The 12,054-nt window shown below is 31.7% G+C and overlaps 1 protein-coding gene and 1 pseudogene across 1 annotated transcript in view; both read left to right on the top strand.

The window, feature by feature from the left end:
* The window catches only part of KDM4D (lysine demethylase 4D), a 24,897-nt gene that overhangs the window by 1,710 nt on the left and 11,133 nt on the right, over positions 1 to 12,054 (top strand).
* Positions 8,623 to 8,741, top strand: LOC111729266 (annotated as a pseudogene).

The following is a 12,054-nucleotide window of genomic DNA, read 5'->3' as shown; positions in this document are numbered from 1 at the left end:
CCCCGCCCTCCCCCTCTCAAAAAAGAAAACAGTCTGGGAGTGGAGATCTTGTTTGCTTAGTTTATCTTGATATCTCATCACAGCCCTTGACCACAGTAGATGTTTAATAATTTGTTAAACAAATGAAAATCAACTCCCTCAACTTAGTTTCAAATGTAAAGAGCTCATAAAATTGAGCACTAAAATGCTTTTTTCCCAGAACTCTTTCTTTGAAACTTTTAAACAAACAAGTAAAATAAATAGAAAAACTCCCTTCCTCCTAAAGTTCAAGATGTGAATCTTGACTTTTCTTACTGAAGGTATTCCTCTAGTTTTACACATCTCAGTAAAGGACACAACCATGCTAGTTACTGAAACCCAAATCCCAAGGCTCCTACTTAAATCCCTTTTCTTTCACTCTTCACATCCAGTTCCTTTGCAAGTCTTGCCAATTCACCTTTCAAAATATACTCTAAATTTAATTATACTGCCACTATCATTTTCCACCTGGATTGTTACTGCTTCCTAATGGATCTTCCTGCTTCCTCCTTTGTCCTACATTCAATTTTCCATATAGCTGTGAATGATTTTTTTAAATTATAAATCAGGTAGTGTTACTCTCCTGCAGAAAAATCCGTTGCTATTAGAATAGAAATCAACTTTCTTAATGTAGCCTGAGGACCCATCAGGCCTGGCCTCCTGCCTATCTCCCTGACTTCACATCTAATCAGTCACTCCTTTATACACTCAGTTCTGGCCACAGCCAACTGGGCATTTCTGTTTCACAAACAAGGAAAGGTTCCTTTATACTAGCTTTTCTCTGCTGCTTGTGCCCCAAGATAACTATATTACTGTCCTTCAAGTCTCAGTCCAAATGTCATCTCCCCAGCGATGTTTTCCCTGCCATCTACATTTGAATACCTAGCCCTCCCACACACAAATACTGTCATATCACCCTGTTTGTTTGTTTGTTTTTATAATGCTAAACCTACTTGCATTTATTCTGTTCATTATTTGCTTATTGCCTTGTCTCTTCTCTGAGAAGCAGCATAGCAACGTTATTACGAGAAAGAGATCTGTAGCCTGCCTGGCACGGTTCTAAATTCCAGTTCTGCCCTTTCCTAGCTGTGTAACCTTAGGCAAGTTATTTTCCCTTTTGTGCCCTCAGTTTCCTCATATAAAATGGGAATGATTCTAGTCTGTACTTGATAATCTTATAAGAATTAGTGAATTTATACTTGTAAAGTGCTTAAAACTGTCTCAGCAAACAGTACTTGCTAAGTAAATGTTAGCTATTATTATTATTAATATTATTTTTATTATTGTCTATCTTCCTGTATTAGAACATAAGTTCCAGGAAAGCAGGAACCTTGTCTCTCTTGTTCACTGGTGTATCTTCTGCATATAGAACAGTGCCTGGCACATAATAGGTGCTGAGTAAGTATTTGTTGAATGAATGAATGATTGATGCACTTTTGAAGTGGAGGAATGAAGTAACAATGACAAGATGGTGACACAATGTAGAAAGTACCCCTGCTTTTTATGTTCCAATTGCCCATTTCAACTCTGAGCCAATTACCCTGATTCTTTTAACTACTAGCCCACCACCTAATCTTTTGATCATCAACCATGATTAAATAACCTCCCTAATTTCATTAACACTAACATATAATCAGTCCACAAAATTAAAAGTTTGACTTAAATGCTCTGAAAGTATTAATAAAAAAGGAAACTAAAAATTTTTTTACTTTGGTGATTTTAAAATACTAATAAGAACGTGAAACTGTAAAGCTTTGGATTTAAATGCTTTGAAAGTATTAGAAAAAGAAATGAAAAGTTTATTAAAAATTTAAAATTCACCCTATCAGCTACCTTTGCTGGCAAAAATCGTAACCTCCCAAGAATTCTCATTTTAAACCCATTACCACAAAAAAACTAATTGGTTCCTTAATTTTGCCTGCCAGACCTCTTATACTGTTCTAATTGTTTATTTTTCCACTCTGCAGTAATATGATTTCCTCTCTCTCCTCAAATCTACATGCCTCTTCCATGCTCTTTTCTTTCCCTATCCTCGTTCCCTGGGAAAATAAAACCTCTTAAACAAGGATTCCTCAAGCTCCCCAGCAGATCTACCAAGCTGCCTTCAACTATATGCTTAGCTTTCCATGTTTAGTAGAGATGCCATGACCCAAACCCTCTCCCTGTGCTCTGGGTCCTAATCCCCCCAGCCTGCTTAGTGACTGGCATCCTCTATTTCCTGTCTCATTACCTATTAATTCACCCCTTTCAGATCATTCTTTTGGATAAGGTATAGTATATCTTAACCTTAAAAATTGCTTCTTTTGGATAAGGTATAGTATATGTTAACCTTAAAAATTGCTTCTTTTTAATATGACAAATCTTAATTCAACGTGAAAAGGATGTTTTGTATCATAACTGTGATAGGAAAACTGACTATTCTTATAGCAGAATGTAATGTAGGATTTCCAGCGTTAAAGCTTATATGAACACTGTGTCCAGTTGAATTAAACACCCAAAAGGAAAAAGTAATTGTAGAAATCTAAGTAGAAAATTTAAGAGATTATTTATACAACCTAGGGTTTGTAAGAGACCTTTTGATCAAGGCCGATCACCTAAGGGCTATAAAGGAAATTAAAATTCATATATATAAACTTTTAGTTTTATGGCAAGAGTTGTCAAAAACAAAATCAAAGATAAATGCCAGATTAGCAGGTAAATTCTGTAATGTCTCTAATGTATAAAGGGTAACAACTACCACTACTACAGCTGATACACATGATATAAAAAATACAAACACAATCCAGTAAAAAAATTTAACAAATGTAAACAGGCCATTCAGAAAAAGCAATTCCAGATAGACAACATGAAAAAATCTCAACTACCCTATTAAGAAAATAAAAGTAAACTAACAGTGAATTGTAACATTATAGCATCAGCTTGGCAACAATTTTTAAAAATTAATAATACAGTTAGATGGAGTTGGGAGAAAAGGAGATCTAGTCAGACAGTGTGGAAGCGTTGACTCCATTTTTCTCACAGTAAAAGTCAGAGGTGCCTACAACAACTTATCAGGCTGTTCCCAACCTAGTCGACCTCTCTTGATCATGTCTCTCTAGGTTGCTGGCTTTCCTGTTGTTTGAGCATAGCTCCTGCCTTGGGGCCCTTGCATTAGCTCCTTCTTGGTGAAGAACACTCTTGCCTGTCTTATTCAAGTCTTTGTTCAAAGGAGATCAACCAACCATGTCAGCCCTGTGTAAAGTATCTTCCTCCGCCTTTGTCTGTTAATATCCTTGAGTTCCTTATATATCTTATCCTGCTATACTTTTCCTAGTGCATAACATTTTCCATGATCCTGTATAATTTAATTATATTATTTCTTTCTCTACCTATCCCATGCAGAGTATAAATTCTACAAGGGCAGGAATCTCTGTTTTGCTCAGTGGTGTAGAAAAATATACCAGGCAAATTCTAAACAACAACAAAAAATTGTTGTAGCAATATATTATGTAGCAATATTAGTTATCAAAAGTATTTTTTAAATAGAGCAGTGTTAACAAGGACGTATAATAGGGATATTGCACTGCATCACAAAGAAAAATCCACAGGAAAATATTACAATCGTGAATATATATGCAACTACATAACTGCATAGCCTGGAAAAATATGAAATAATTAAATAAAAATAATTAAAAGGAAAAACTGAGAAATCTACAATTGTAGTGGGAATTTTTTTAACACAAATTCCTTGGATTGATAGATCAACAATTTAAAAACATTTATGAATTATGCGCATTCCTATGTATTTAAATATTTTGCTTATATATGTAAATGAAATCCTTCAACCAAAACAAGAGAATACACATTCTTTTCAATAAACAGTGAACATTTACAAAATTTAATCTAATATAAAGCCATCAAATAAATTTAAATAAATACTTATGTATTTATTTCTAAATGATGTTTAGTCTTGCCAATTTTTGAACTCTATGTAAATTTTCAAAATGTTAATATAAATGAATCATATGTGTTCTTTAGTGTTTTTTCCTTCTTTATATGTAGCTGTGGTATACTACATAGAATATCATTGTGTAAAAATACAGTGTTTATTCTAATAATTATGTTTCCAGTATGAGTGTATTACAGATAATACCACTGTGAACATTCTTGTAAATGTACAGAAGTGCATGTATGTACATATCAGCACGACAGTAGTTCTCCTTGTTCCATAATCTCACCACACTTGATATTCTCCAGTTTTTAAATTTTAGCTCATCTGGTGGGTTTATAGTAATATCTCATTGAGGTCTTAATTTGCATTTCCTCGATTACTAATCAACTTTTATATGTTTATTGTTCATTTGGATTTCTTTTGTGAGGTGTCTGTTCAAGTCTTTCTATTGAATTGTCTTCTTATTGGTTTCTATGAGTTCTTAATACTTTGGGCATCAGTTCTCTGTCTTCTTTGTGATACACAAGTATTTCACTTCTTGGCTGCTTTTTTAGTATATTTTGATATGTAAAATCTTTAATATTAGAGTAGTTCAATTTATCAATCTTGTAATGCATGGTATTTCTTGATTAAGGAATTATTCCTTACTTTGAGGTTATGTTGATATTCTAATATATTATCTTCTGAAGGTTTTATAGTTATGCCTTTCACAGTTCCACCAGGAATTCATTTGTGTGCATGGCGTCATAGAGGGGTCTTGAAATCTGGTAAAGCAGGTCTTCTTACCTTGTCTCTTTCTTATGAATGCTTTGCTGTTCTTGGCTCTCTCTACTTCACTATAAAATTAAAATGTCATGTGCTACAAAAATACTTTCGAGATTTTTATTGGGATAACATTGAATATGTAGATCGATTTAAGAAGAATTGACATTTCTACAATATTGAGTCTTAAATCTATTAACAGGTTATGTCTCTCCATTTATTTAGGTCTTCTTTAATTGTCTCTAAATAAATTTATATTAATGTCTTCATAGAAACCTTGCAAATTTTTGTTAGCTTTAGTTTTAGGTACTACTTAATTTTTAATGTTGTTATAAATGGCATCTTTCTTAAATTTTGATTATTTGTTGCTGGTACATATAAATGTAATTGTTTTTATATATTGCTATTTTAAGTTCAGAGACCTTGCTAAACCCTCTTATTAATTATTAGTTAAAATAGTTTATTCATAGATCTTTTGGAATTTTCACATATACAATCATGCCTATGAATAATGACAGCTTTGTTTCTTCCTCTCCAATATTTTTTCCTTTCTCCTCCCTTTTTATCCTTGCCTTTGTATGTTAGCTAGAACATCCAAGACAATGTTGAACAAAAGAGATGATCACAGGCATCCTTATCTTTTTTCCTGACCTGAAAAGGAAAGTTTTTACCTTTTTACTGTTAAGCATGATGTTTACTGAAGGTTTTAGATAGAGTCACTCTATTCCCTACAATATTTAGTTTGCTAAATAAATGGTGAATTTTATCAAACAGTTTTCTGCATTTAATGAGATTCTCTTTTAATCTGCTAGTATGTATTATGATATTAATTTATTTAACTATCACCTAACCTTTCATTCCTGGAATAAACCATCCTAATAATGATGAATGTATTGCAGGAATCAGTTCACTCAGATCCTATTTAGGACTTTTGCACCTATGTTCATAAGTGAGATTGGCCTATTATTTTCCTTTCTCATAGTGTGCTTGTTAGAGACTTGTATCATAAAGTTTTTATCATAAAACGTGTGGGAAATATTCTTTCTTTTTTCGTCCTCTGGGAAAATTTGTCTAAGATCGAAAATACATTTGCTGGTGTACCCATCTGGACCTAGAGTTTTCTTTGTGAAAAGAATTTTGACTACTGCTTCAGTTTCTTTGATGGTTATAGATATACTCACATTCTGTTTTTTTCTTGTGTCAATTTTGCAATTATGTTTTTCTGAGAATTTATTTATTCATCTAAATTGAAAAATATATTGGCTTGAAGTTATTTATACTTTATTTCCATTTTTATGTCAGCAGCATCTATAATGTTGACCTCTTTAATCTTTCCTGACACTGGTTATTTGTGCCTTCTATTTTTGGTCTTTACCATTTGCACTAGAAGTTTATTAATTTCATTAGATTTTTCAAAACACCAACTTTTGGTTTTATTTATCCTCTCTGTTTTACATTGGTTTTCTATTTCATCAATTTCTGATCTTATTTTTATTATTTTCTTCTACATTCTTTGCTGTACTTTTTTTCTGACTTCCTGAGAGGGATGCTCAGCTCATTTAATTTTCCAGTCTTTCTTTTCTTAGCTGTTTATTTAAACCTATAAATCTTACCATTTACCAGCATTTCACAAGATTTGAAATGCAGAATTGTCTCATTTAGTTTAAAATATTTTCTAATTTCCATATTTATATCTTTCTGATTAAAGGTTTATTTAGAAGTCTGTTCTTTTACAAAATTGGGGGTTTTCTAGTTATCTTTTTAATATTAATTTCTCTTGTTATGTGATCAGAGACTATGTCCTGCCTACTTTCAACCCTTGGAGATTTGTTAAAACTTTTTATATGGCCACAATTTTATGGCCAAGTTTGTAATATTTCCATACTACTGGAAAAAAAATTACAGTTTTGGATTACAAAGTTCAATATATGCCTGTTAGGTCAATTTTTAAATTGTATTGTTCGAATATTCTATATTGCTTTTCAACTCTTTGATCAGTTATTAGGGTCCTGGTTTATACCCATCTTCCTTGAGTCCCTGTCATTCTCAAAGTATCTCAGATTAAGTGATAGATAATAGGATATAATTTACTATCAAAGTTTAGAACCATTCTTATTAAAATATGAAATAAGTGTAGAATTTCTACTAACTTAGTCAACATTTAACATTTTACTAGAGATCATATTTAATCATATAAGACTTCCAACTCTGCCCAGCTCCAAAATTTAAAAGAATAAAAAATAAGAGCTATGACTACTGGAAAAGAAGAGATATACTTTTTTTTGTATTTTTTTCTGAAAATATTATCTACATGGAAAACTCTAGAACCAGTGGTCAAGCTTGTAGAAATAATAGAAAATAAGAGGTATAAAGTTTGAAAAGAGATAAAAGATCAATAAATAATAAAAATTAATAGAAAAACATGTCCAGTCACATAGCACTCAAAAAATTATAAAGTTCCTAAGACTATAAGGAAACAGATACATTATCTTTATGTAGACAATTCTGAAACTTTATTCAAGTACACATAAGATTTGAATAAATGAAAGAATATACCAGTTAATGGGTGAGAATGCTCCATGCGGGAGCTATGTCCACCCCAAAGTTTTCTTTAACTTCATGTAATTTCAATTCAAATCAATAGGATTTTTATAGAACTTGACAAATGCAGTCTAGAATGAATACTGTTTAATTCTATTTATCTAGCCAGATTAATTCTGAAAAAGATGAATAAGGACATGGGGATTTGCCTTGCCAATTGTCAATCTTAAGTGTAAAGCTAGGTAATTAAAATAGTACAGTTTCAACACAGAAATGGGCAAATAAATCAGTGGACTTCAGTGAAGAGTTTAGAAGGAGATCCGTGCATATATTGGAACATGGCATATGAGACTGCAAGATTCCAACTCAGTGGGGAAAATGGTGGTAAACTATTGGATTTCTACAAAAATATCCACCACCAACAATAATATAGATCCTTACCTCTCATAAATAATGACAATGTTCTAAATGGGTGAAACAAATATAGATGAAAACCAAAGAAATTAAAACAATTAAAAGAAAATAAAATCTTTGTGACTTCAAGGTAGAGTGGATTACTTATACAGGACCTAAGGGTAGAGTGGATTACTTATACAGGACCTAAGGACATAATGAAAAAGATCAATAAGTTTCATTATTTAACTTTTCAAAATATCTAAAAAAGACACTATAAGCAAATTAAAATAAAGATGGTGGCCTGGGATAAGATATTTGCACAATACAATAGACATAGAATTAATATCCCTAACATTCAAATAACTTTTGCCAATCAGTAGAAAAAGAAAAACAATCTAACTGAAAAAATGAGCAAAGGATATAACTGGTAATTCACATAACTGAAACTCCCAGAAGGCCAATAAATTAATGAAAAAGTATGTTACCTCATAAGAAAAGAGGCCACACAATATTAATAATAATACAAAAGATAAATTAAAAAAAAAATTACCAGCAACTAAAAATTTGACATTATCAAGTGCATCTGCTGTGTGGAAAAAGAAACTCTCCTTCTCTGTTAGTGAGTGTATTAATTAGGAAAGTCACTAGGTAAAGCAACTTGACATTGCCTAATAAAATATGGCATGTAGCTTCTATATTACCTAAAAAATAACACTTCAAAATATCTACCCTAGATAATTTTTCACTTATAATTACAAGGACATGTAAAATGCAGCATTGTTTATAATAAAAAATACTGAAAGTAATGTACCCACCAAATAGAGAACTGCATTAATAAAATATGTTCTTATGACAGATTATATGTATGTATATATGTACATATGACTATATCTTGAAACTGTTAATGTTGAGTTTAAAAAATTACAAAAATGTTTGCATATTTGGTATAAATCATTTATATAAAATTAAAAATAGTCTACGGCCATGCCACCCCAAACAAGCTTGATCCTGTCTGATCTCGGAAGCTAAGTAGAGTCAGGCCTGGTTAGTACTTGAATGGAATACCACCTAGGAAGACCAGGTGCTGTAGACGTAAAAAATAGAAAATAAGGGATTGTAAGCTGACAAGGTCCTTGCAATCTGTGAGGTCAACCAAGAGTTGCCTTGCCAAATAAATAAAATTTAAAAATAAATAAATAAAATCAAAAATAGATATGCCAAACAATACACACACATACACACAAAACTGAAAAGATATCCATAAATAGAAAATGTACCAAATTCATAGTTGTTGCTTATGGGGCTGGGAAGGAGAAGTAGGTTAGGATTTGGAGTTTGGATCCACAAGAGACTTCCACTTCATCTGAAATATTTATTTATTCTTTTTAAAAAGTACTTGAAGCAGTAACAAGACCTTCAAATGTCTGTTGTCACTACATATATTCAGCATTACACTGGGGATTCTATTTAGGGCAATAAAACAAAGAAAAGAAATAGAAGGAATCCATATTGGAAAGAAAGAAATAAAACTATCTTTATTGACAGATGACATGATTTTATATGGAGAAAATTTAAGGTACCAGTAAAAAACTATTAGAACTAATAAATTCAGCAAGATTGCATGATACAGATCAGAATACAAAAATCAATTGATTTCTGTACACTCACATTGAAGAATCTGAAGATGAAATTAAGAAATTGGTTCCATTCACAGAGCATCCAAAAGGATAAAATGTTTAGCAATAAATTTAACTAAAGAAGTGCAGGACTTCTACAGTGGAAATTACAAAACATTGTTAAAGAAGAGCTAAATAAATGGAAAAATATTCCATATTCATGGATCAGAAGACTTCATACTGTGAAGATGATAGTATTCTCAAAATTCATGTATGGATTCAGTGCAATCCCTATTATAATTCCTGCGGGCTCCCCACCGCCCCTCCCCCCCAAAAAATTAAAAGTGGATCCTAAAATTGATATGTAAACACAAAGGACCCAGAATAGCCAACCAATCTTGAAAAAGCACAAGAAATTTGGAGACTCACACTTTATTTCAAAACTACAAAGCTGTAATAATTAAATGCTGGTATTATAGAATAGCTATATAGTAAAATGGAATAGAATTGAAAATTTGAAATTAAATCCTTACATTTATGGTCTGTTGATTTTAACAAAGGTTTCAAGACAATTCAACAGTGAAGGAATAGTCTTTTGAACAAATGTTGCTGGAACAGTGGATATCCACATACAAAAGAATTAATTTGGATCCCTACCTCACACCAGACATAAAAATTTAGTCAAAATTGATCATAGACCTAAAATGTAAACTAAAAACATAAAAGTCTTAGGAGAAAATATAGGAATATATCATAATTACCTTTAACTGGGCAATTTCTTAGATACAACATCAAAAGCACAGCAATAAAATTAATAAATTGGACTTCATTAAATTCAAAAGTTGTGTACTTCAAAAGACATAATTATGGAAGTGAAACTATCACCCATAGATAAAATATTTGCAAATCATATATTTAACAAAGGAATTATAACTAGTACATATAGTGTGACCTCTTGCAACTCAATAAGACAAATGACAAAAAAATGAGCAAAGGATTTGAATAGAAATTTCTTCAAAAAAGATGTAGAAATGGCCAGTAAGCATAGGAAAAAATGCTCAACATCATTAGTCATTAAAAAACCATGAGATCTTACTTCATACCAACTGGCAGTGCTATTTAAAAAAAGACAGTAGCAAGTGTTGGTGAAGACATGGAGAAACTAGAACCCTCATATATTGCTCGTGGAAATTTAAAGTGCTGCAGGCACTTTGGAAAAACAGCGTAGCAGTTTCTCAAAATGTTAAACACAGAGTTACTTATGACCCAGTCATTTCACTCCCAGGTATCTATCCAAGAAAAATAAAACCGTATGTTCAAACATTGATTCTTACATGAGTGTTCATAACAGCATAATTCATAATAGCCAAAAGATAAAACCAACCCAAATGTTATCAGCTGATGAATGGATAAATATGGTATATTCATAACAATGGGATATTATTCAACCATAAAAAGAAACAAAATACTCATATGTGCTATAACATGGATGAACCTCAAAAACGTGGAATGACATAAGCCAGATACAAAAGACCACATTTTGCATTTATGTGAAATGTCCAGAATAGGTAAATCTGTAAAGACAGAAAGTAGATTAGTAGTTACTTAGAGGTGAACATGGAAATGGGCTGTGGCTGCAAGTGGGCACCAGGTTTGTTTTTTTATTTTTATTTTTTTGAAGTGATGGAAATGTTTTTAAATTAGATTGTGGTGATGGTTGCGCAGCTCTGTAAATATGCAAAAAAAAAAGAAAAGAAAAAAATCATTGAATTGTATACTTAAAATGGGTGAAATTTTTGTTATGTAAATTATACCTCAATAAAGTTGTTTAAAAAAACCATTTGAAGCAAATATGACAAAATATTAAGATGTCAGTTCTGGCTGGTTAGAATTGGTTGGAATGCAGGTTTTGTTATATATTCTATTTTCTCTATTTTTAATGTTTCACAAAAATAAAAAATTAAGATGCCATAAATTCCTGGGCCCCAATTTCAAGTCAGATAGATGCATACAATTATCTTACCTTCAGATACCAACAGTTGCCCCCATTCCCCGCCAAAATGACTGGATTCTTGTCAGAGCACTCTCAGTGAAGTCTACCAGGCAGTCATAGCAAATGCAACATTTAGTGTCTGACTCTTAAATGTAAGCCAAGAATAACTAGACATGACGAAGGCATTTTACATGAAATAGAGAAACCAAAAACATCCTGGAAGGGTGAACTCAGAGGAAACAGATGCAATGTAGAGAGCAAACAAAACTTTAAAAATCCTGTATTTAGATAGTACTTGTAGAGAATGAAGAGAAAATCTGTAGCCATGGAAAATAACAGAAATCTAATAAAAGAAATATTTAGAGAACAAAAAAAGAATTTGTGGAAATTTTGCTACAAAGTTTGGAATAACAAAAGAACAAAAAGATGGAAATAGGAGAACAAAGATAAAAGGAGAGAATCAGTCCAAGAGGTTTAATATCTAACTAATTCTATTTCCAGAGAGAGAAAACTGAAAATATAGTAGAAAGGAGTATATTAAAGAAATGATGAGAAAATTTCACAGCAACGAAGAACATGAGTTTCTGCATTGAAGGTCTATCAAAATAGTTGACAAAAAAGACTTACTGCTCATATCTTAAATAAATCTCAGAAAATAAGGTGCAAATGAATATCTTAAAAATGTTCAGAGAGTAAAAACAGGTTGTACATAATCGATCAGAAAACAGACTGCTTTTGGATTTCTGGAAGCTAGAATTCAGTGGAACAATGTCTTTAGAATCCTGAAAGAAAAGCCT

The sequence above is a fragment of the Pteropus vampyrus genome, unplaced genomic scaffold, assembly GCF_000151845.1.
Source record: "Pteropus vampyrus isolate Shadow unplaced genomic scaffold, Pvam_2.0 Scaffold254, whole genome shotgun sequence".
In the NCBI taxonomy this organism is placed as follows: domain Eukaryota; kingdom Metazoa; phylum Chordata; class Mammalia; order Chiroptera; family Pteropodidae; genus Pteropus; species Pteropus vampyrus.
Note: the sequence above shows the minus strand (reverse complement) of the source record. Positions and strands in the feature narration are given on the sequence as shown.